The 23172-nt window shown below is 37.6% G+C and overlaps 1 long non-coding RNA gene across 1 annotated transcript in view; it reads right to left on the bottom strand.

Annotated features, from left to right (window-relative positions):
* Positions 1-22502, bottom strand: part of LOC139158534 (uncharacterized) — a 44922-nt gene extending 22420 nt beyond the window's left edge. The window contains exons 1-2 of the long non-coding RNA XR_011557711.1: positions 22304-22502; positions 19283-19408 (exon numbers count right to left, since the gene is read on the bottom strand). This is a non-coding gene — a long non-coding RNA (uncharacterized lncRNA). The remainder of the gene's footprint in view (positions 1-19282; positions 19409-22303) is intronic.
* Between the last annotated feature and the right edge of the window lie 670 nt (positions 22503-23172).

Below are 23172 nucleotides of genomic sequence, written 5' to 3'. Positions count from 1 at the left end.
TTCCTTTTTTCTTTTTCCTTTTTCTTCTTAAGAATTATAACAGAATTAGTTTATATGTAAAGAAGTATTATTAGAAGATTTTTGATTTTATCTTAGTAACAGATTAAATATGAAATATACTCAATTATTCTTTTTTCTGTATTGGAACTTATACTTTTGAGATAAGCGGGGGAAATATATCCCCACATTTTATGTTTAATGTATGTATGTTTGTATGTTTATTTTAAGAACATTAATTTTAAAAAATTGGAAAAAAAAAAGAACAACCTACAAGCGGACGTTGTGAACTCCAACACTCTGGACATTTTTAAGAGAAGATTGAACTGCCACTTGACTGGTGTGCTTTAGGGTTCCTGCTTGGGCAGGGGGTTGAACTTGATGGCCTTCATGGTCCCTTTCAACTCTAACAATAAATAAATAAAATAAATAAATAAATAAACTTATTCAAAAATTTAAATGGGATTCTTCCCCTTCTCTGCCTAAGGGGTGGAGGGAGAGGGAGAGAACATGACTAATGATTGCGCAGGAAAGTTGAAAACCCTGCAGATTTATAATTATTAATCTTTTAAAGATATACATTTTAATGGAAAGTATAATGTGGTTTCATTTTATGAGCTCTGAATTGAAGTCTGGAAAACAGTTGGCATGCTACTATGAAGCCAACTTAGCATATTATTAATGTGGAAAACAAATCTGTCTTTTCTGCTAAATTGGAGAAAAGGAGCAACAAAGGCATTTGTGTGAATCCATTTAGCATATTCATGCTTAGCGTTGTACCTTAATATGATGTGGGTAATCCACAATTAAGACCTGGCAAGTTTGTAGCCCTAGATGCTTAGGTCACCTGTCCCAAAGAGTTTATGAATGAATCCGGAGAAGAAAATACACTCCATATTTAGATTAGATATTTAATATATAACCAGAATCTAATTAGCTAGGTTAGATTAGGTTAAAATGCTCATTTAAGTCATTGGAATCTCATTTTGGTTGGTGCCCTTGATGAGGAAGAAATTACCCTTTGGGAATGCACATGCTTCACTTTGCCAGAAAACTGCTTTGGGCAAGGAACATTCCCTGAAATTTTAGTGAAAACAGCAGGGGTGAAAAAGTAATGACCCTCTGTTGAAACTTTCTGAAGGTCAGTTGCAAAGCAAGCTCTGAATTTCAAAGGCTGCTGCTGAAGCTAAGGGAGTACAAAGCTACAATCTGGCCAGCTAGAACCGAAATTACTGTTTATAAAAATGATTTCGACCTTTAGCTCCCTCACTACTTTAAGTCCCCAAGCTCTCAGAAACTGTTCAAAGTGCCCCAGGCCAAGCCTCACTGCTGCCAATTTCAAAACAATGAAGAAGAGATTAAAGCCACCAATTGACCAATGGGAGAAGCCAAAAGATGGAACCCAACCTGTGACCCGCCCTCATCCACTTTGACAGGTATGTCACCCCTTTGGAAAAAGTTTGAGAATTCTTGATGAGGAAAGGAGAAGTTAGAATATCTAACTTCCGGCGAAAGGCAGAAAGTTGTAAGCTAGATCTTTGGGCATTGCTCAGGAGCTCCAGTAATGGAAACAAAACTTTGGTAGGGCAAGTCTGAGATTGGTGTCAAAGGTTTCCCCATCCTCACTCTCAGTGTCCAAAGTTAGTGTTTCTCATTGCAAAGTTAAGTATGACTTTATATCCTCAAATTAAATAAATTGTGAATATACTGCATTCCAATCTCTTTCAAAATAAAAAAAAATATTAAAAGACTTTTCTTATATTCCTTGATACTGTTTTTCTCACTGAATCAAGGATGTGTAGAAATAGGTATCTTTAATTCAGTTGATAGGCAGTGATAATTTTGCAGCAAATAAATAAAAAAGCTATTTAAAAATATAACAGCTTAGGTATGGGAAGCCCAATTTGGATCTTAACTAAAAGACTGCAAAGTAGAAAGCTTAAATTAGAATCTAGAACATTGGTCCTCAAACATGTAGCCCACCAAAGTCATTAATCTGGCCCGCAAAGGACCATGAGGTTGCCCCCACCACATCGCACCCTTTCAGCTGAGCACAGGACTTACTTTCTCCAGCCCCGTGGGCTGGAATTGAAAGTGAGTCCAACAATTCTTTCTGGCAGAATGTTGCTAGAGACGGGGAAAGTGAAAAATGAGGTGCACAGATATCCTAAGAGGCCAAAAAAGGGGCAAAATCTGCCTGTTTCTCCCTTTCCCCTCCAGAAGATAGATAGATAAAGAAAGATAGATAGACAGAAAGAGAGGCAGAAAGAAAAGAGAGAGAGGTGGGGGGGAGAAATTTGTCAAGCTCCTTGGGGCTGAGAAAAATTGCTGCAAAACTGAGCTTCCTGAAATGGACCACTAGACTCCAAAAAAACTGAAAAAATGATCTAGTAAAAAGAAAAGTCACCCAAAAGAGCTACATGCATAAAACACCCCCAGGAGCAAAACAAATTAAAGTGTGGGGTTTTTTGCAACTAATTAGTTGTTAAATTTAATCAAATCATGCTCAATGTTATTATTATTATTTTTTTAAATATACTTTATTTATGAATATAATGAAAAGGGGGGGGAAAGAAAAGGAAAAAAGGAAAAAGGAAAACAGGTTTATTGCATTGTTTAATGGACTGTTAAATTGGCCATGCTCACCTACTCACGGGACCAAGGCATGCCCATCCAATCCAATCACATGATTACCTAACCATGGCCACCTGTCCAGCCACTCAACAATCTGAGAGACCATGAACAGGCCCCTGTCTAAAACATTTGAGGACATATAGGATTTAGGACATATAGGAGGAGGCTAAAACATATATAAATTATTTAACTTGCTGGAATTTATTTATTTAATTGGATTTGTATGCTGCCTCTCTCCGAGGACTCGGTATATTTGGTATATCTAGTTTATTGAAAAGAAGGACTAGGGGTGGCATACCAGCAGTATTCCGATATCTAATGAGCTTCCACAAAGAAGAGAGTGGGTGAGTCAACCTATTCTCCAAAGCACTAAAAGGCAGGACAAGAAGCAAAGGAAGTAAACCAGTCAGTGAGAGAACCAACCTAGAACTAAGGAGAAATTTCCTGACAATTTGAACAATTAATCAGTGGAATGGCTTCAATTGAGGTGTGGGATTATTTGTATCCTTGGCCATTCTGACATACATTCAAATTTACACAGTTTGGAGGAAGGTGGAATGGAGCCTTCAGTCAAAACAGAATTCCTAACTGATGAGTCAACCACATTCCAATGTCTGGCTGACTGGACAGGAAGAGGAGGAGGAGAAAGAAGAAGAAGAGATATGTCACTGAGTAACCAGGCCCCATCTTGGTTGGACAGTGTGACAGTTGTTTTGGAAACTTGAGAAACTGAAATTTATATTGGAGTGAAAAGCCTGGGAACTTTAGTACTGGCTTTTCACCAGTAGTGCCAAGATGGTGTATCTGAATAAATTTGTTCTTTGAGGAAAAGTCATGCCTCAATTTGTATTTGATGCATTACTTGGAGCCTGACAAGGAGATTGCCACTGCTGGAGGTAGTGTTGTACACTGCTATAATAATCGTATGAATACATGACTTAGTCAATGTGTGTTCTTCCCGAATAATAAACTATTTTCCTCCCTGCCAATGTTTTGCAATCAGACATTTGTTATGCAAAACATGTGACCTGTTAGGTAATTTTTAAAAGTTTTTGGAAATAAAGAAACCTACTTTATATAGCAACCAGCCCAGCTGTTTGAAATCACAGAACTGGAGATTGGCAGGGAATGAAATGTAAGCTGCTTCCAAGGCATGTCTAAAATACATGTTAGAATCTGAAGGTATACATAATTCAAGCAGAAATCCTTTAATGTAGTTATTTAATTATGTTTGGAACCCGACCAGGAAAATATAGAGTGATTCATTTCCTTTCACTTAAAAGAAGGTGCTTGGAGATGATTAAATGTGGAAAGCATAACAATGAACTAGCTTTGTTCAGTTATATATGTACAGTATACATTTAGCAATAGCATTTAGACTTGTATACCGCTTCACAGTGCTTTACAGCCCTGTCAAGCGGTTTACAGAATAAGCATATATTGCTCCCAACAATCTGGGTCCTCATTTTACCCACCTTGGAAGGATGGAAGGCTGAATCAACCTTGAGCCTGGAGAGATTCGATCTGCCAAACTGCTGGCAGCTGATGATCAGCAGAAGTAGCCTGCAGTACTCTAACCACTGCAGTACCATGGCTCATCAATTTGAATTATATGTTTTTTTTTAAATCTCTGTCTGTTTAAAAAAATCTCTCTCTGTGTCTGTCTCACCCATAAGAGAGAATTGTGTAGGAAAAAAAAGAAGCCCTGGTTTTTGTTCTGTCGGGCTCTCTGGTAGAATCCTCCCAAAAATTCACAGGTACAAAGTTCAGACACCCACACGTTTGAAAATTCAAAACAATGTTCTTTATAATGAAAATTCACTTAAACCAAGCCCTCTTTTGGCATAGCAAAGAGCACTGGTCTCCAAACAAACTGGTAATTTGTACAAGTCCCTTATCAGTTCTGTGATACTTAGCTTGCAGCTGTGAGGCAATTCACAGTCCTTCTTTCACAAAGTGAAACACACTTTGCCCTGGTTTAGTTTCAAAGCGGGGAAAAATCAGCACACAAAAGGTCAAAGTCAGTAAAGCAGTCATGAAACACAACAATCAGATAATCCTCCACAATGGCCAAACCCACAGGCTGCTATTTATAGCAGCCTCACTAATTACCACAGCCCCACCCAACCACAGGTGGCCTCATTTTCTTTGATAATAATCTCTCAGTTGTTGTTGCCTATGCATCGCTCTCCACATGCGTGGCTGTACCATTAACTCTTGTTCTGGATCCAAGGAGGAGCTAGATAATTGATCTCCTTCTGAGCTGTCTGCCACACTCTCCTCCTCCCTGTCACTCATGTCTTCTTGGTCAGAGGAGCCTTCATCAGCAGATTCCACTGGGGGGAGGGGGCAAAACAGGCCTGCAGCATGTGGATGTCTCCCCCACATCCACAGTCCTTGAGGCAGGAGCTGGGCCAGAGCTAACCACAACAGTTTTGGGGAGAAGCTAGGCTGGAGACTAAAGAAGAGGTTCTTTCTCAATATAGAAGTAGACAGCATTTTGGCTGAACTGGAAGATAGTCAAGCAATGCTGACCATATTCCATTAATCCAAGTCTTCCTTTCCTTTCCATTTGCCTATTAATATTTCAATTTCTTTTAAAGGATATTCCAGACCCAACACCAAGGTATCTGCAGAAGTCCTTAACTTACACATTTCTTTTTAAATATTTACTCTCACAATGGCCCATCTTGTTTTATATCTCTATTTCAGTATTTCAAAAACCAAAATAAACAAGAGAAGACATAGCAGACTTTCCTATTTTAATTTTTTTGGTATCTCACAGGGCTTTTTAAAATCTCCATTGACAAATATTTGTGTTTTCTATAAAGTGTAAATCGATCTTACCCATTTATAAAGGTCTGTCCAAAATTTGTATCTTCCAAAACTTTGAATAAGGAAGCCCATTTCAAATTGTCAAAGGTCTTCTCTGCACCTAAGAAAATCAATGCAGCTTCTTTTTCATTAGGTTACTCCAAGTATTCAAAAATGTCCAACTCTTTTCTAACATTGTCATTTAACTGTCTTTTAGGTAAATGTCCACATTAATTGCCATTAACATTTTCTTATTAAAGTCAAATCTTGTCCCTTTCAAGGCATTAGTGCTGTACTGTCCTCTTTTCAATTCTGGCATTTTTCTTCCTTATAAAATACTGTAGTATTAATTGTATTTTGTAAAAGTTGTGGTCATTCCTTCTCAAAATATTTTCAATAAGAACCTAACCTAACATTTGGGCCAGACACACTTATTTGTTTGTTTGTTTGTTTGATTGTTTGATTGATTTCTATCCCGCCCATCTCTGAAGACTCTTATCTTATCTTATCTTATGTCTTATCCTTTAAAGTTATAAGTTCATTATCTTTGTTCCTGCGCAATTCTCAGTAAATTTTGTTTATTTAGATATTCATTTATTTTCTCTACAGACCTATTATTTACTGTACTTTACTGTCTTTTCCATTATTTGTTGCTAAATTTTGTTTTGCTTTACATAATTCATTTTTATTTCAATTTTTTTACTAATAACATAGATAGTTGTTATTGTAAAATTTTGATTTGTTTAAATATACTTAGTTTCTCTCAAAATTTATTTAATTCTCTTTATGTCTTCAATTCCTTTCTCTTTATCTCATCCAAAATTGCTTGTATTTTCTCTTGACTTTTTTTGAGTTCATTACTATTTTATATAAAATAACTTTTAATAAAATTAGAGATTGTTTACCAAAAATTGTGTTTGACCTGATTTTACTTGCATCCCAAACTATTCCTAAATCAGTGCATTTATCTAAGTGCCTTTCAAAAAAATTATTTTAATTTCTTTTTTTACAGACCTCTAATAATGCTTCTTTCTATAGCAACATTTCATTTTGTCTTCATCTAAAAGAACTAGAACTTCTTTTATAAGCCAAACTCATAGGATTATGATGTTCAAATATCTTTGTTAATTACTTTACAAACCTTAGTAGCCAAGTTCTTTGGATTCCATCATGTCTATTCTTGAAAAGCATCTATGTCTTTCAGAAAAGTATGTGCATTCTTTTGAATTGCCAGTTTTCTGTCTCCATATATATCAAACAGCCCTAAATCTCCATCAGATCAAAGACAGCTTTTGGTAATTTGCCTTGTCTGATTTTAATATTTTTCTCTGAAGTCTTAGCCAATTGTGGGGAGATTACTCCATTCCAATCCCCATTAAACACAAATTTTCATCAGAGAATCCTATTAATCTCCTCATAAATTATTTGTCGAGCAATACTTTGTCCTCATTTGAGACATAAATTCCCAATATCAAAGTCTTCATCCCATGCAATTTAACCTCTACCCCGACAAATCTACCAAGCTCCTCAATCAATACAGTATACAAAATAGCACAATTTCCTTTTTTATTTGTTTAGTTCCTGCTGAAACAAATTTTACACCCAAATTTTAGCAAAATAACACTTATTTTATTCAGATTTATCCTGACAACTGATAATTTTCTGGGCTAATTCAAGGGGCTGGTCATTACCCATCAAGGTCCCTAAAGTTGTCCTTTAGATAAAGTTGTCCATAAATTGATAAGCAGGAAGTGCTATTGATACCAACCTCTAGATTGATCAAGGAATGTGGGCACCCAAAAAATGTCATTTTCAGTTACCCCTTCAATTTAAGGGTCTACCCCGGTCACATCAAGCTAACTTCCACACTTTTAGCTTTCGGGAAGCAGATAACAAATCATGATCATTTGCAAGGCTTTAAGTCAAAGTCTTTAGAGTTTCATGGAAGACAACAGCTAACTTCGAAAGATTTTAATGATTTTAACAGTTACAGAATTTAATGGATATTTTAATGTAATGTGGTAGAATGTACTCCAAAGCCCACCCCGAAAGGAAGGTTCTTTCTCAGGGAGCAAAGAGACAATATAACTTGGAATCTTTGATACACAGGAAAAGGGCAAAAATGTATCCTGTCCAGCAGTTTTCAGGTTATATGTAATAGTCATGGAGATAGTTCCTTTAGTTTAGCATATTCTGGTCTATAAGCAAGCAGTGATGAAAAGTATTCTGAAATAACTCCTTGTCTAATTTTTGGTTCTTTTGGCCTGACATGTAAGATGTATAGAATTGTTTGAATAATTGTGATAAACAAATAAAGCAATGGATTAAGATTAAAAGATTAAAGCACAGAGCAACTTTGAAGGAAATTTTTTAAAAATAGTTTAAAATTGTTTGGAAAGTATTAAGCAAGTAGTGTCCTAAAGAGCAAGCAGAAGGTAATTATAAAAGTGATGAAGCAATTTGGGTTGAAACTAAAGTGACAGAATATTGAAAAGAATATTTAAGGAAATGACAGTGCTAGGTGGTATGCTAAGGTCTGGAATTGAAAAGAATGCTATTCATGTCGGTGCACAGGAAAAATAATGTGAGAATGTTGAAGATGGTACAACTAAAATAAAACATGCACTTGATTTACAGAGTGAACGTGTGACTTTGTAATGTATATAAATATGACATCTGTGCCTGATAATTGGAATGATACTGTGGTTTTTTTCTTTACACAAAGAAAGAGTAAAATAGCAAGACTTTGGAAAACCTACAGGGAATTAATCTGTTAAGTGTGTCAGAAAGGGTGTTATTGTTCTGATTGAAGGGGCAATTTTGTACAGTACAAAATTTAGAAAATGCAGTGCAACTTTCATGATTCTGTAAATCAGATTTTTCTTTCTTCAAGCAAGTCTCTGAGAAAGGCATGTGTATCAAAAAGGAACTCTTGCTGGATTGGACGGTTTAGGGAACATGAACAGGCTTGTATTATGAGGTGTTTTATCCAAATACGGAGTGGCAGGTTGGTGATTGGATGTGTTTGGAGCAAAGTGTGATGAATTAAAGCATGCATGAGAAAGACATGTTTAGCTAATGGTTTCAATAATAAGCAGGAAGTGAGACAATGGTGTCCAGTGACCCATTGATTAATGGATTGATGGAGAAGTATATAGGGACTGCTTGTTAGTGGTGTGTAGGTGGGTGGGTGTATTTCTGTATACATAAAATGTGGTGTAGTGGCTGAGAGCCCAAATGATTTACGATGAGTGGGTAGATTATATAAAGCATCAAGCAATATCTAAACATTAACTCACTGAAGACCAAGGTAGTTGTATTTGACAAGGCAAATATGGCAACCAATTTATGGATAATGGTTTTAAAAAAGCAGTCATTGCATTTCTGTACCTTCGTAGAATGTTTACTAAAGAGGGAGAAAATGGATGGTGAAATTTTAAGAAATTATAAATCCTGGTAGAAAGGTAGCAGATACAGCGAAGACTCTCACAAGGAATTAATTTTGTCATAAGAAGTGATAAGAGCATACTTCTGCCCAATCTGTTATATGGAACTGGAAGCAGGTATAACAATACAAGATAAACATAAAAATAAAATGAATGTAGTGGAAATGGGGTATTCAAAAATACGCATGCTCCTGTATGGGTGAATATGGTTCAAAAGTTACCAATACCAAAAAGATGTGTTACTCATACAGTAATAATAAACATATGCATACCTGAAGGAAAAGTGAGGATTCAAATGAGGAATTAGTTCTGGAGTCCTTTCATGGGCATAAGAAGGGAAATATGATTGCCTTTGAATGCAATTGAATCTTAGCTAGTTTTACTCACGTGAAAACTTTCAATCTGAGAAAATTCCTGTGTACAGGCTTGAGCAATAAAACAGCTAATTGAACTTTTCTCATATGGACCTGTTCTTTGTGTCTGGCAATAACGGAATAATTCATTGGGAAATGGAGTTCACCAAATGCTTTTTTTAAAAAAAATAGAAAAACAGTGTTTTGATATGGTGAAAGCAAAGTTCATTTAAAGGCATACAAAGGTATGAAAAACATAGAATTGCTGTGCACTATATTTAAATTTCTTTTTCTTATCTATGACTCTCTTTTATATCTTACTTTTTTCCAGTACAGTGATACCTCGTCTTACAAACCCCTCATCATACAAACTTTTTGAAATACAAAACCGGGGTTTAAGATTTTTTGCCTCTTCTTCCAAACTATTTTCACCTTACAAACCCAAGCGGCCGCCACTGGGATGCCCCACCTCAGGACTTCTGTGGCCAGCGAAGTGCCTGTTTTTAGACTGCTGGGATTCCCCTGAGGCTCCCCTCCATGGGAAACACCACCTCCGGACTTCCATGTTTTTGCGATGCATAGTATAGACTTTCAATTTATACCTCAAATGAATTGCTCAGTGTGTGAGAGAGTTGAGGGGTGTTTGGAAACTCAAACAGTATTTGTTGTGTGAGCAAGGAGTCTATGTAAGACTTAGTTCAACCATTCTGCAGACAAGCTGCTTGTTGCTGTGAAAGCAAAAGCGAAATTGAAATGTAGAACACCTTAGCATCAGAGCTTGTTAATAATAATATAATAAATACTCATGCTCTGATAGTCATTTTGAAAACAAAATATTTTCTTAGTGAGCACCTAGAAGCCAAGAGGAACATATGCAGCAAATTTCAAGTTTGTAGACTTTACAGTTCTGGAGATTTTGTGATTAATGTGTGAGTGGGCTTACAAAAAGATACAGCAATAAAAAGAAGTCGAATATAATCTCTAAAAAACTAACCCCGATAAAATCCATTAATATAAAAATCAGTCAAATGTTATGCATGCACACCATTCATAAAATAAAATTTGCCCATGAAAAATGGACAATTCATGGCCCCCAGCCTGCCAGCAAAGCCGGGTCTTTGTGGCCTTGCAGAAGGCCAGTAGGGTGGGAGCAGTATGGATATCGGGGAGAAGTTGGTTCCATAGAGCTGAGGCAGCCACAGGGAAGGCCCTTCCCCATAGTCCCACCAACCTACATTGTTTAGTCGACGGGACCTGGAGGAGGCCAAATCTGTGTGCTCTTATTGGTCTCTGGAAGGTGTGTGGCAGGAGGTGGTCCCATAAATAGTCTGGCCCTGAGATTATAGGGGGTTGATGGATGTCTTTAAATGAAATGCCTTTGTGATATGAGACATTAGAGAGACTCCAAACCACTGGAGAAATGATGCAGTGCAAGACTTGCAATATTCCTCATCCACTTCATGAGAATGTCCTTGACATTTGCATCTCAGTTGAGAAGAAAAAATATGAAAGCTAAAAGAATTTTTAAACATTCCATGAAGAGCATTTGAGCAACAGTGCAATTCCATTTAAAAGCCATTAAATTAAAAAGTTGAATATCCATCTTTTATCGAGGAAGTGGGGAGTTAACTGATAAACAATTGGTTCGGAGGGGAAAAAAATTGCTTGTCACACGAATGCAGCATATGCTAAGCCACCCAAAAGCAGCTTTCTTTCTTTTTTTCTTTTTCCCAACAAAGACTCTGGAGAATTAGCTCTGTCGGGGCTGCAGCTCTCATGATATATTGCTGCTCAGTCATGCATGCACCCTGGAAAGAGGATCACATGTTTCCCTTGATAGGAAGAAATGCTCCCTGCCCCCCACTCCAAGGTTACCTTGGTTGAAAACATACAACTGAACACAGATGCTAATGAGAAAATAAATGCACGGTGCAACCTTGTGAAATGGGATTGCCAAGGCTGTCAGGCCACCCCAGCCAATGAATTCCAAGAAGCAGAATTCACTGTAGCTTCAAGCGCGCAGCCTGCTAGAGAGGAGCAGGCATCGATTATGTGTTTAGTTGTGAGTTATGTTCTGCGCTCTAGCTTAGGGAGGGGGAGAATTCGATAGTTGCTGAACTTGAAAAAAATATTGTTCTGCTTTCAGATGGTGGAAAGATTTATATAGAGGAAGTTTAATTGAGCTCAGGAGTAGGTGGATTTGGGGCTTGCTACCACCTAGTAGTGTTTCACCCTCAGCAATGCCAAAGAAGGTCAGATGGTGATAGTGGACATGTATCCTGAGGATTAACATTAGGACATCTCTGAGTTCTTTCTTTCTTTCTTTCTTTCTTTCTTCCTTCCTTCCTTCCTTCCTTTCTTTCTTTCTATATTGCCACCTCTTCATACATAGCAACTCATCCATCCATCCATCCATCCATCCATCATTTATTTATTTATTTATTTGATTTATTTCATTTATTTCATTTATTTTTTTGATTTATATGCTGTCTCTTTCCGAGGACCCATATATAAAACAATAAACCTAAAACTAAAAAGAATAATCATATAATAAAATAAAATAATATAAGCATGTGCACCAAAAACAAATTTGTTATGTATCCAATCACACTTGGCCAATGAAGAATTCTATTCTATTCTATTCTATTCCCTCTTCCTCTTCCCCTTCCCCTCTCTCCTCTCCTCTCCTCTTTTCTCTTTCTCTTTCTTTATATTTTAAAAATTATTTTTACATTTTATTAATTCATCTATAAAAGTCTGAGCATACTTGGATGTCCTCCTCGATCCACTGCTGACTTTAGAACATCATGCCCTTATCACCTCAAGGTTCAACTATTGCAATGCTCTCTACATGGGGCTACCTTTGAAGAGTGTTCGGAAACTTCAAATCGTGCAGAATGCAGCCGCGCAAGCGGTCATGGGTCTACCCAGATATTCCCATGTCTCTCCATCACTCCATAGACTGCACTGGTTGCCAAATGGTTTATGGTTTCAATTCAAAGTGTTGGTGATAACCTACAAAGCCCTACATGGCATCGGACCAGTTACTTATGGGACTGCCTTCTGCCACATAAATCCCTGCAGTCAGTTAGGTCACACAGAGTTGGCCTTCTTCAGGTCCCATCAACCAAACAATGACATTTGGTGGGGCCTAGGGGAAGAGCCTTCTCTGTGGGGGCACTGGCCCTCTGGAATCAGTTCCTCCCAGAGATTTGTACTGCCCCCATCCTCCTTGCCTTCTGCAGGAGCCTCAAGACCCATCTATGTCACCAGGCTTGGGGCAATTAGACCTTGCCCCTCTGACCAATAAATGTAATGTATGGTGTGATTGGACTGTATGACTGTGTGTTTCACTAGGAATTTTAGTTGTATTTTAAATTATTAGATTTGTGTTACATGCTTATTTTTGTATCTATTCCACCCCGGGTCTTCGGAGAGAGGCAGTATACAAATCTAATTAAATAATAATAATAATAATAATAATAATAATAATAATAATAACAACAACAACAACAACAACAACAACAACTGCAGTGCCAAAGGATCTCAGTGGACATTTGAAAACCATCAGAATTGACAAAATCTCCATCTGTCAATTGCAAAAGGCCGCTTTACTGGGATCGGCAAACATAATTCGCCGCTACATCACCCAGTCCTAGGTGCTTGGGAAGCGCCCGAGTGGTGATGAAATACGAAATCCAGCATAGTGATCTTGTTTGCTGTGTTGTATTGAAATAATAATAATAATAATAATAATAATAATAATAATAATAATAATAATTATTATTATTATTATTATTATTATTATTATTATTATTATTATTATTATTAATTAATTAATTGAAATTATTCTGTTGAATTACAATGCCATTTTTTAAATGATCTTCATTTCCTATTAATATAATATCATTACCATTTGTTGATTACCAAAGCAACATTTTTGAAGGATTGATAAAGAGCGCTTACGTATCTAGAAAACACATTGAAGAATAAATGGAATAACAATATTCCTGTTCCCTAGAAATATGTTGTGATTAGGTTATTTGTTCGTAGTAGCACAATGAATACAAACTGCACATTTTATTTTGGAAGTTTGAAGGTACTTGCTTCTCTGCAGAACATTCAATCTGCATTTGTCTGACCAAATTCTCCCCATGGAGAATTTATATGAGTAATGCTGTAATGACAGCAGTACAGCTTGTAATAGACATAATCATTACAGCATCATTAGCAAGAAATTGCTCCTGCAATTAGTAATGATTTCCAGATTCACAGTCAAATATTCATGTTCTCCTCATTAAATTAATCTGCCTTTGTCAAGAAAATGACAAAAAAAAAGTGTGGTGTGACGGAAAAAGAAACAATTCCACAATCACCACCCTTCCCTCAACTGATGTACAGTACTTTGAACACTTTGGACGGAAGGAATTGTCTTCCTGGATAAATCACAGTCAATGAGCTACAGGAGCTGTCAGAATATCCAGATTTGAGATGGCGTGGGGAGGGGGGCGGATCCCTGATTTTGTCCTATTTGACCTGATTCTGCATGTAGTTTAAATGGAATCACACTCCTCAGAAAATATTAAAGCAGAAGAGAAATGATAACCAAAGACAGGGCAGGAATTATTCTGCCTGTCCTAAAAGGGTTGATTTGATAGTTAGCTGAGCAGTATCAGAAACTGTGGGATTTGGTGGGGGGAGAGGCATTACCTTCTACAGGGTCAGCTTTAGCAATGTACAGTAGTTGATAACAACAGGGAAATCAGAGCTGCCATATGGCATAAAAATACAAGATGTCATACCAATTTCCTGACAGTTAGAATGGTTGATCAGTGGAACAACTTACCTCCAAAAGTTGTGAATGCCCCAATACTGGGAGTTTTTAAGCAGATGTTGGATCACCATATGTAGACTTCCAAAAAAGGAAGGTTGATATCTGGATTTTTCAATACTTCTAGATGCAGGAAAGATTTTCTTGAAAATGATTTTTAAGGCAGGTGATATCATCACCTTCTATATAGAACCATTCAACATTGCAAGGAAGCAGGTACATATCACCACCTGGAAGGCCTTGACAAGCAAGGTGTGAGGGAAGGAAAACTGGGGTCTGATTTTATACATCTCAGAAGGATAGTATGCTTTAAAAGTTATATGAACCAAATCTTTCTGTCTAAAAGATTGCAAAGTGTATCGGAACTATTTGTAATTTTGCTGAGCTGTTGCTGTGAAATGTGTTTTTGCAAAGTATGTAGTTTTGAGATATATTTTGAATTAGAACATTGAAAACTGTGAGAAATAGGGAACTGAAATTAGATGAAGGCAGAGGTTTGAGATGTACATGGGTATATGTAGAGACTGTCTGCCATTAAGACAGAACAAGTAAGTAAGTAAGTTGTGAAATGCATGCAGAAAAATATAAAAATAATGTTTTGGGATGAGCTCAGGGCCTCTGGATGTAGCTAATCTTTACCAATGTCAGCTATGTCAGTGGACCTCATTGTGATGGATTTTGGATATAAGTTGTATTGTGATGGCTGTTCATGTTCCAAATTGCTCATGAAATAAACCTCTGAATCTCAAAGTAAGATTTATTGTTTGTGGTTTGTCTATGTTTCTTTCTTTTTTTGTTGTTTGAATATTTTTATCACAAAGATCTGATATGGATCTAACCTACAAATATCAAAACTCATATTCCCAAGTATTCTGTCCACTTTTTGGAATGTCACTGGATCAAACTGAGCCCAGATAATTGGACACGATTGGGTCACAGTCACCTCTACAGGACTCGCAGAGCTGGAGATCAAATGAATCCAAGTAACTTTATCTGACAGATGCCAGACATAATGCAACAGCCTGGAAGGTTTCCCCCAAATCCTATTTTCCCAGTAGAAATGATGTCACTCAAAACAGAACTCAAAAAGGCAGAGAATAGATATGATTCACTAACTTTATCCCGTAACGTAGGTTCTAATCCTTAACGTACTCATCCAATTCTCTGTTTTTGTCCAGTAGAACCCTAGGCATCTTTTATGATGCTTCATTTTCCCAAATTCCTTTGAAAACAGGTGAGGAAGGATATGCTCAGAGAGGGAGTCCACATCATTATGCTTGCTCCTCCTAAGTTGTAGCAAAGGGCTTGGTTAAACCAAGAGGAGTTACCCCAAGTACCCTCTCTAGAACCACAGTTGATCCATGAGACAAACCAATTATCGAGTAATTCCTATAATATATTTGCTTCTGCGTTGTTGCTCATATTTTATGCATCGTGCCCTAAATTCAAGATAATGGAATAAACTCCCTGTGTTCAATCTTCTTTTTCCCTTAGTCCTTGTTTCTTTATTAAACAAGTAATTTCCAAAATATATGGAATTTTTGCTTTGCTGCTAGTATCAATTCATTAGCTGACAATGTGTTGCTCATAAATGGTCCGCTGGTTAACCAACCATCTTCCAGATGTAGTTCAAACTTTGCAAAACAGCCTCTCTTCCTTTTAGTTCGAACTATTCCTGAAAAATCCATTCTTTATTTGCAGGTACCGTCACTGAAATCCCAAAATCACTTTAGAATTTTTTCCCCCGTTGCTGGATTTTTGCCTTCAGTGGGAGGTATTGATAAGAATGCTATCTGGCCCCAATATCCTTCTTACATCCTAAAGTCACCTGATATGTTGGAGGTGATGCCTTGGATGGTCTTTTGTGTCCACATGGTTACATAGGAAGAGACTTTGAGTATCAGGTCTTTCTGTTATTTCTTGGATTTGGGCAGATACCCACCGAGAAGAAAGATCTGGATGACAAATGGAGCTCTTAAGAAGGGGAGGTCTGCAATCATGACCTTTGCTTTCTTCTTAGAACAAGGCAGTTAGAACAATTAATCAGTGGAACAACTTGCCTCCAGAAGTTTTGAATGCTCCAACACCAGAAGTTTTTAAGAAGAGATTGGATAACTATTTGTTTGAAATAGAATAGGATTTCCTGTTATTCTAAATCCTCTTGGTAATTCGCGATGAATCACTAGCACTTGGATAAGGGGATGAGGTTCCAGTGTGGGGATTTTTTCTTGGTCACTCAGGGTCATAAAAGCTTCATTGGTGGCTAGAAGTGGGAATCAGTTGCCATGGTCTAGGGATGACCTGCTTTGTGGTCCTTTTGGTTCTTATTGTTTCCAACTGCCTTCATTATCATTTCTGATGAATGTGTATATGTGCACAAACAACACATATATGCTAATATAATTTCTAAATGCTCTAATACGCTGTTAGACTAGAAAGCCTGTATTATCAAATTTAAAAAGGCCACTAGTGTCCTGAAATCGTTCTGCCATTGGATAGAATCAGCTTTTATGTATTTATATCTTTTAAAAATGCAAAACTATATTGAGTGGCTTTGTTAAAAAAGGAAGTCTTAATATAAATGTGTAAATAAATAAATTCAAAATACTGTATACCTATTTGTGTGTTTGTTGCATGGATTTGTACACCACTCACAAGGATTGTAGAATAATATACAGTGGTATTTCAGCAGTATTTTTCTCTTTGTAGCATAATCCCAGAGCTCAATCCTTCCTAACTAGTGATGGGTAGTGATGGGCGAACCGAACCTGCACAATTCGGGTCTGTACTGAATTTTGCGGTGTTCGGTATGCTGAACACGAACACAACATTTTTCCAAACTTCGGGCAAAGTTCAGGGTCATGTTCAGCGTTCGGAGCTTTGATGTCACCGGCAGGTTGCTAAGGACGCCAAGGTGATCACTTCCTGGATTCCATGGAATCCAGGAAGTGATCACCTTGGCATCCTTAGCAACCTGCCGGTGACATCAAAGCTCCGCCCCCAGAATCTCTTCGTGGGAGGGATTCCCCAGCTCCTTCAAAGGGAGGTCTTCACGTAAAAATAAACATTGTTATTTTTACGAAAAAGGACGCCGCAGCGGCACTGCAAGCAAAGGGTGGTCCTTTCACATAAAAATAAACATGTTTATTTTCATGTGAAAGGACCGCCCTTTGATTCCATAGAATCCAGGAAGTGATCACCTTGGCCTCCTTAGCAACCTGCCAGTGACGTCAAAGCTCTGTCCCCGGAATCTCATCGTAGGAGGGATTCCCCGTTCGGGTTCGAGTTCGGGTTCGGTTCGGGTTCGGACGAATTTTGTGTAAAGTTCGTCCGAACTTGCCGAACCCAAACACCGTTGGGTTCGGCAAGTTCGGATGAAATTTACGCAAAATTCGGCCGAACCCGAACTGAACCTGAACCCGAACGGGGAAACCCACGAAGAGATTCTGGGGGCGGAGCTTTGACATCAAGTATACCGGCAGGTTGCTAAGGACGCCAAGGTGATCACTTCCTGGATTTCATTGAATCCAGGAAATGATCACCTTGGCATCTTTAGCAACCTGCTGGTGACGTCAAGGCTCTGCCCCCAAAATCTCTTTGTGGGAGGGATTCCCCAGCTCCTTCAAAGGGAGGTCTTCACGTAAAAATAAACATTGTTATTTTTACATGAAAAGACACCCCAGCGGCGCTGCAAGCAAAGGACGGTCCTTTCATGTAAAAATAAACATGTTTATTTTTACGTGAAAGGACTGCCCTTTGCTTGCAGTGCCGCTGCGGCATCCTTTTTCGTAAAAAAAGAAAAAAATTAAGAAAAAAGGAACTTTTATATAAAGGACATATTGAAATAATAGGAATGTGTAAAGTATCTGCAGGGAAAGAATGATTACTTGGCAATGGGATGGATCTAAAATTGATTTAAATTTATAACCTTAAATCCACCAAGCCAAAAATTGCTTTCTCAAATTGATTACAAGAGTAGCTCTAGAATTCAGAGATGCTCCACAGCCTTTTTCATAACATACAAATGGTGTAGAGTTACAGGTCTTGGCTGGGTGGCCCGTGTCTAGAAGCAAATGTGGTCTTCTTAGAAGGAAGGTGAAAGACAGCCCAGGTAAAAGAACTATAGAGGTTAATGGAGAAAACACTCAACAGTTTGCTTTCTTGTAATCACAAATGAAACATGGCAGCCATTCTAACCAGAGAACCATTCCATAGCTGTCATTTTTAACAGCACCCATTACTGGTTCCTGAAATTACTGATGTGCCAGGCTGCCCCCAAAGTAGTATTAAAAATGTATATTTAAAAAAATACATTTCAAAACTTCATATTCTTTCCCATGTTGATTTGCACTGCAGAGATGGATTAGTTATTTGTGAATCATGAAACTTAATATTTATCTATTAAACATGATTGGGACAGTTCTTGGTTCTAACCAAGACATATTGAGCCACAGCCATGGCCCATGATTAATTTAATACAATTCCCTTTGTTAGTTTTACTACAGCTGGATGATTTTCTGACTTCAGAGGTTTTAGCATTTGCTGGGTATATGTTTGTCATGCTTTTCGGGTTTGTTTGTTTTTTAAGTTTTTTAGTTTTACTAAAGAGCAGCAAATATCACTGACAGCTTTGAAGCTGAATTCTGGCATTCTTTTGGAAGATGTGGTGGACTGATATTTCATTCCAACGAACAGAAGTAAGATACTACATTATTTAGATGTTGATAGACAGTTCATGTTTGTGCCTTTGATACTTAAAAGGGTTTCTAATTTGGAATTATTTGCCAGCTTTGCCTTTGACTGCAAAATTATTAGGCTGTATGCTATGAATGTTACATGCATGTCCATCCTCTAGAACCAGTCCAAATAATTCATTTTGAGCAACCTAACCTTTCTGCACTCATAGGTTTTACCAACAAAAGTGTTTGAGACAGTTGAAATTGAAAAGATTTTTAAGAACATGGGTAGTTAACTGAACTAGATAATTTTTCAGCCATCAGAACATTAGGATTTTCTATACTTTTGAAGGAAACCCTTAGATAATCCATTATATTGAAGTGAGCCAAGAGCTGGATTAGATGACTTTTACAATTCCTTCCAACTCTATGATTCTGTGAGTTAATTGGAGTTGAGTTAGGCCAACTCATCCATCCTGAACTATTTGCCTCTTGAGCCATGAGTATCAGGGTCGCAAACAGAAAACTTACTTTGATGCTTATGGTATCTTGAAATTGAGCATTCAATCCTCTTTCTTGCCCTTTGATATGGTAGGAAGAAAACTCCAGTCCAGTTCCAAGATGGGAGAAAGACACTGGAAATAAAGTGGAGGCTGACTGCAAGAGAAGAAGGTTTATTTGGTTTCCAAAAATTTCAGTGACAGTAGCAATATTTCTGGGGTAGCTGACAAAACGACTGAGTGAGTGGACCGTTTATAGGGTTCTGAGGTTTTGGGATTGAGATGCTCGAGAGAGTTGTGCAAAGTAGTGAGCCATGTGACTTTTACTATCCTAATAGTGGTGGATTAATTAACAGGCTCAAACTCAACCCAGACAAGACCCAGTGGCTGTGGTCATTTCCTCCTAAGGACTTTTCGATCTATCCATCCATTGCTCTGGGGGGAGAAACATTGAACCCCCTTAGATAGGGTCCGCAACTTGGGTGTCCTCCTGGATCCACAGCTGAGTCTTGATCACCACCTCTCAGCTGTGACCAGGGGGACTTTTGCCCAGGTTTGTCTGATCTACCAGTTGTGGCCCTATTTGGACCAGGAGGCTCTATGCACAGTCACTCAGGCCCTTGATTATTGCAATGCGTTCTACATGGGGCTACCCTTGAAGGGTGTTCGGTCCAGAATTCAGCCACGTGAGCTATTATAGGTGTACCTCAGTACACCCATACAACATCTATGCTACACAAGCTGCACTAGCTTCCTATTAGTCTCTGGGCACAATTCAAGGTGTTGGTCATCACCTATAAAGGCCTATATGGCTCAGGCCCAAACAATTTATGGGTCTGTCTCCTGCCACATACTTCCCAGAGACCTATAAGAACACACAGAGTTGGCCTCCTCCAGGTCCCGTCGACTAAGCAATGCAGGTTGGTGGGCCATGGGTGAGGGCCTTCTCTGTTGTTACCCCAGCTCTATGGAACCAACTCCTTCCCCAAGATACATACTGCTCCCACCCTATTGGTTTTTCATAAGGCCACTAAGACCTGGATTTGCCAGCAGGTCTGGGGCCCATGAATTTAACAACTATCATGGCCATATTGTATGAATGTTATGTATGCATGTTAATGGGATTGTGGTTTTTAATTAAGATTTTATAGTTTAGTTGTTATATTTGACTTTTTTTATTGCCTTTGAATTTTTATACTGTTGTAAGCCGCCCTGAGTCCTTTGGGATTGGGTGGAATAGAAGTCAAATACATGGATACTTACATACATACATACATACATACATACATACATACATACATAATGTCCTAAAAGCCATGTCTTGTCCTTAGAATTTGGAAGGCTAGGATGTAAATTCTTAATCCCATCAACTAGAGCTGGAGTTGAAGGTATTTTGTATATGAATAGATTGGTCCAATCTTTCTAAATGGATACAAAAACTGCATTCCTACAGGTCAGCCTCTTCAGGCTTCTTTGTTTGAAGCTGTTTTCTTATGGTAGGAAGACTGGGGCTGCTTTCTGCCTTTGATAAGATTTTTCTCTTTTGGGGAAATATTCTATCCTGCCTCTTTTTAATATTAAGAATAAAGAATAATTTAATCTGGGGTGGGGGTGGGGGCTTCCTACAGTTATCATAGTGCTTTCAAAGGTATAATATTGCCTACCAGCCAATTTTATTTTTTAAAAAATCTCAACCCAAAACACAACAACATCCCAAACTGTACAGCAGCCTCCATTGAATCCATTGGATAGGGAGACCTGCTTTAGAGACATGGTGTAAATCAATTTATTTCTCCCTGAACATTGTTTTGCTGTGCGCTGACAAGTTTTATACTAAGAGACAAGGAATCAACCCATCTTACAGCTCAGTGCCTATTGGGTTGTAATACAGGGCAGGAAAGGAGGACAAGCATATATACAATTTGTCACTAGAATGAATTTCCACTGGAATGAATTCCCATAGGGAAAAAAAAGGCCCGGTGGAATGAAACTTTGCCATGCCTCCTTGAAAGAGAAAGCTCAATGTCCTTTTAGATAGTGTGGGAGAAGGAGAGGGAGATGACTACAGTGATTAACCGACAAGATTGAAAGATTTAGAGATATATTGTTTACACTGAGCAGAACCCCAAAGTCTCCTATGATGAAAGGCTGTCTGAAAATATGTTAAATAAATTAGTGCATGAAAAGTTACTACAGTTCTAACAGCAAATGGTAGAAGAGTTTGAGTTTTGGAAAACCAGATCCAAAGTCACCCTTGACCTGTTGGGAGGATAAAAGAGAGGTGGAAAAAATTATTAATTGATTTTATTTTAGAGAATTTATATAGCCACCTAATCACTCATAGCAATTCTAAGTGTTGTGCAAGTATCTGCCTTGAGCTCCAGGAAGGACAGTAAAATACCTACATGAGAAATAAACAAATTAATGAAAATAAGATAATATGTTTGCGATATTTCTAATTGGGATTGCCAGGGCACCTCTGCCCTCGGCTAGGATTATCAGTGCTGTACAATGCTTTGGATCTGAGTATTTCTGGAAAGAACAACTAACAAAATCTTGGCAGTTCAAGTTACAGAAATATGGTTTGTGTCCCTGTGTGCTTTAAAATGCCTGTCCTGTCTGATATGCATGGATCCAATTGCTCTATGAGATGGAAAATTGAGTTCTTCTCCTAAACTTTCTACAAACGATTCCATGCAATGAAAACCCTATGCATGGTGAAATGCTTCGCTTTTTCATACAGTCCCAAAAGTGATTTTTCCAATAGGCAACTGGACTTCCTTGGTTTTTCTCTTTGAAAATATTTCCCTTCTCATCCAAGAAGCTTCTTCAGTTCTTGGATAAGAAACAAAACATTTACAAAGAAAAAGAAAAAAAGTCCATTTGCCTTTTGAAAAAAAGCACTTTGGGGATAAGCATGACCTGGATGATTGAGAAGCTCCACAGACCTTTCTGATACAGGTTTGAAACCAGACACTGGATCAGTAATGGGTAAGGTAATATGGGTACAGTTTTGAATGGATTAAGTCACATAGATGAAAAATGTATTTACCTGTTCCAAGAAATTAATTTTCATTGAATCTGTAGTTTCTCCTCCTGGTTCTTTGTTTTGTGGTTGTTTACTGGAATGGTATTTCCAACATCTTCAGGTAAAGAATGATTTTTTAAAAGCCCAATGAACCATTTGACAAGTTGCTCTGTTAGTGTGAAATATTTCAATCTGACATACATTCGCATTCTAGATATTTCTTTCTGCATGTACAGCAGGGCAGTTTGCAAAGAAAGAAATTCATTCTTGCTCTATTTTTCCTAGGCCAGACTGAAAACAGAAAAAAATAAGTGCAAATTAGGTATTGCTGGATATTTATGGCTAGGTTAATCTCTGTCATTAGTCACAACTCAACTCATTCACCTTCATGCTTAAATCCATTTATTTTAATGGCAAGTATGGTGTATAGTCATTCAATTATTCTCTACATAGAATACAGATAAATAAGGTTTTAGTAAATAACACTGGGCATATTACAGTCAAAATTAAGCTCTTTTAAGTTCATTGATTTAATTGAAAAACAGTTAAAATTGCGTTAACTTCCAGTGAAGGGCACAAGTGTTAAATGTCCCAAACCAATAGACTGCATAAACCATCATGTAGTTAATTATTTTATTATATAGTTGGTTAAATACCAAGCTGTAACACAGTATAGTGTTAACTATAGAGAAGCTTAACATATGCTTAAGGATATGAATTTAATGTAAAATAGACAAATCTACGGAGAGGGGCAGCATACAAATCTAATAAATAAATAAATAAAAAAGAAATAGTGCAAAAAATTGCTGACTTAAAACAAGCTCCTTCCCAAGTACAAAATTGCTGGTCTGAAACTACATAACCCATTCCTGTACCACAACTGAAATAAACTA

This window comes from Erythrolamprus reginae, chromosome 2, assembly GCF_031021105.1.
Source record: "Erythrolamprus reginae isolate rEryReg1 chromosome 2, rEryReg1.hap1, whole genome shotgun sequence".
NCBI lineage: Eukaryota > Metazoa > Chordata > Lepidosauria > Squamata > Dipsadidae > Erythrolamprus > Erythrolamprus reginae.
This window is presented reverse-complemented; position numbering and strand designations above follow the sequence as displayed.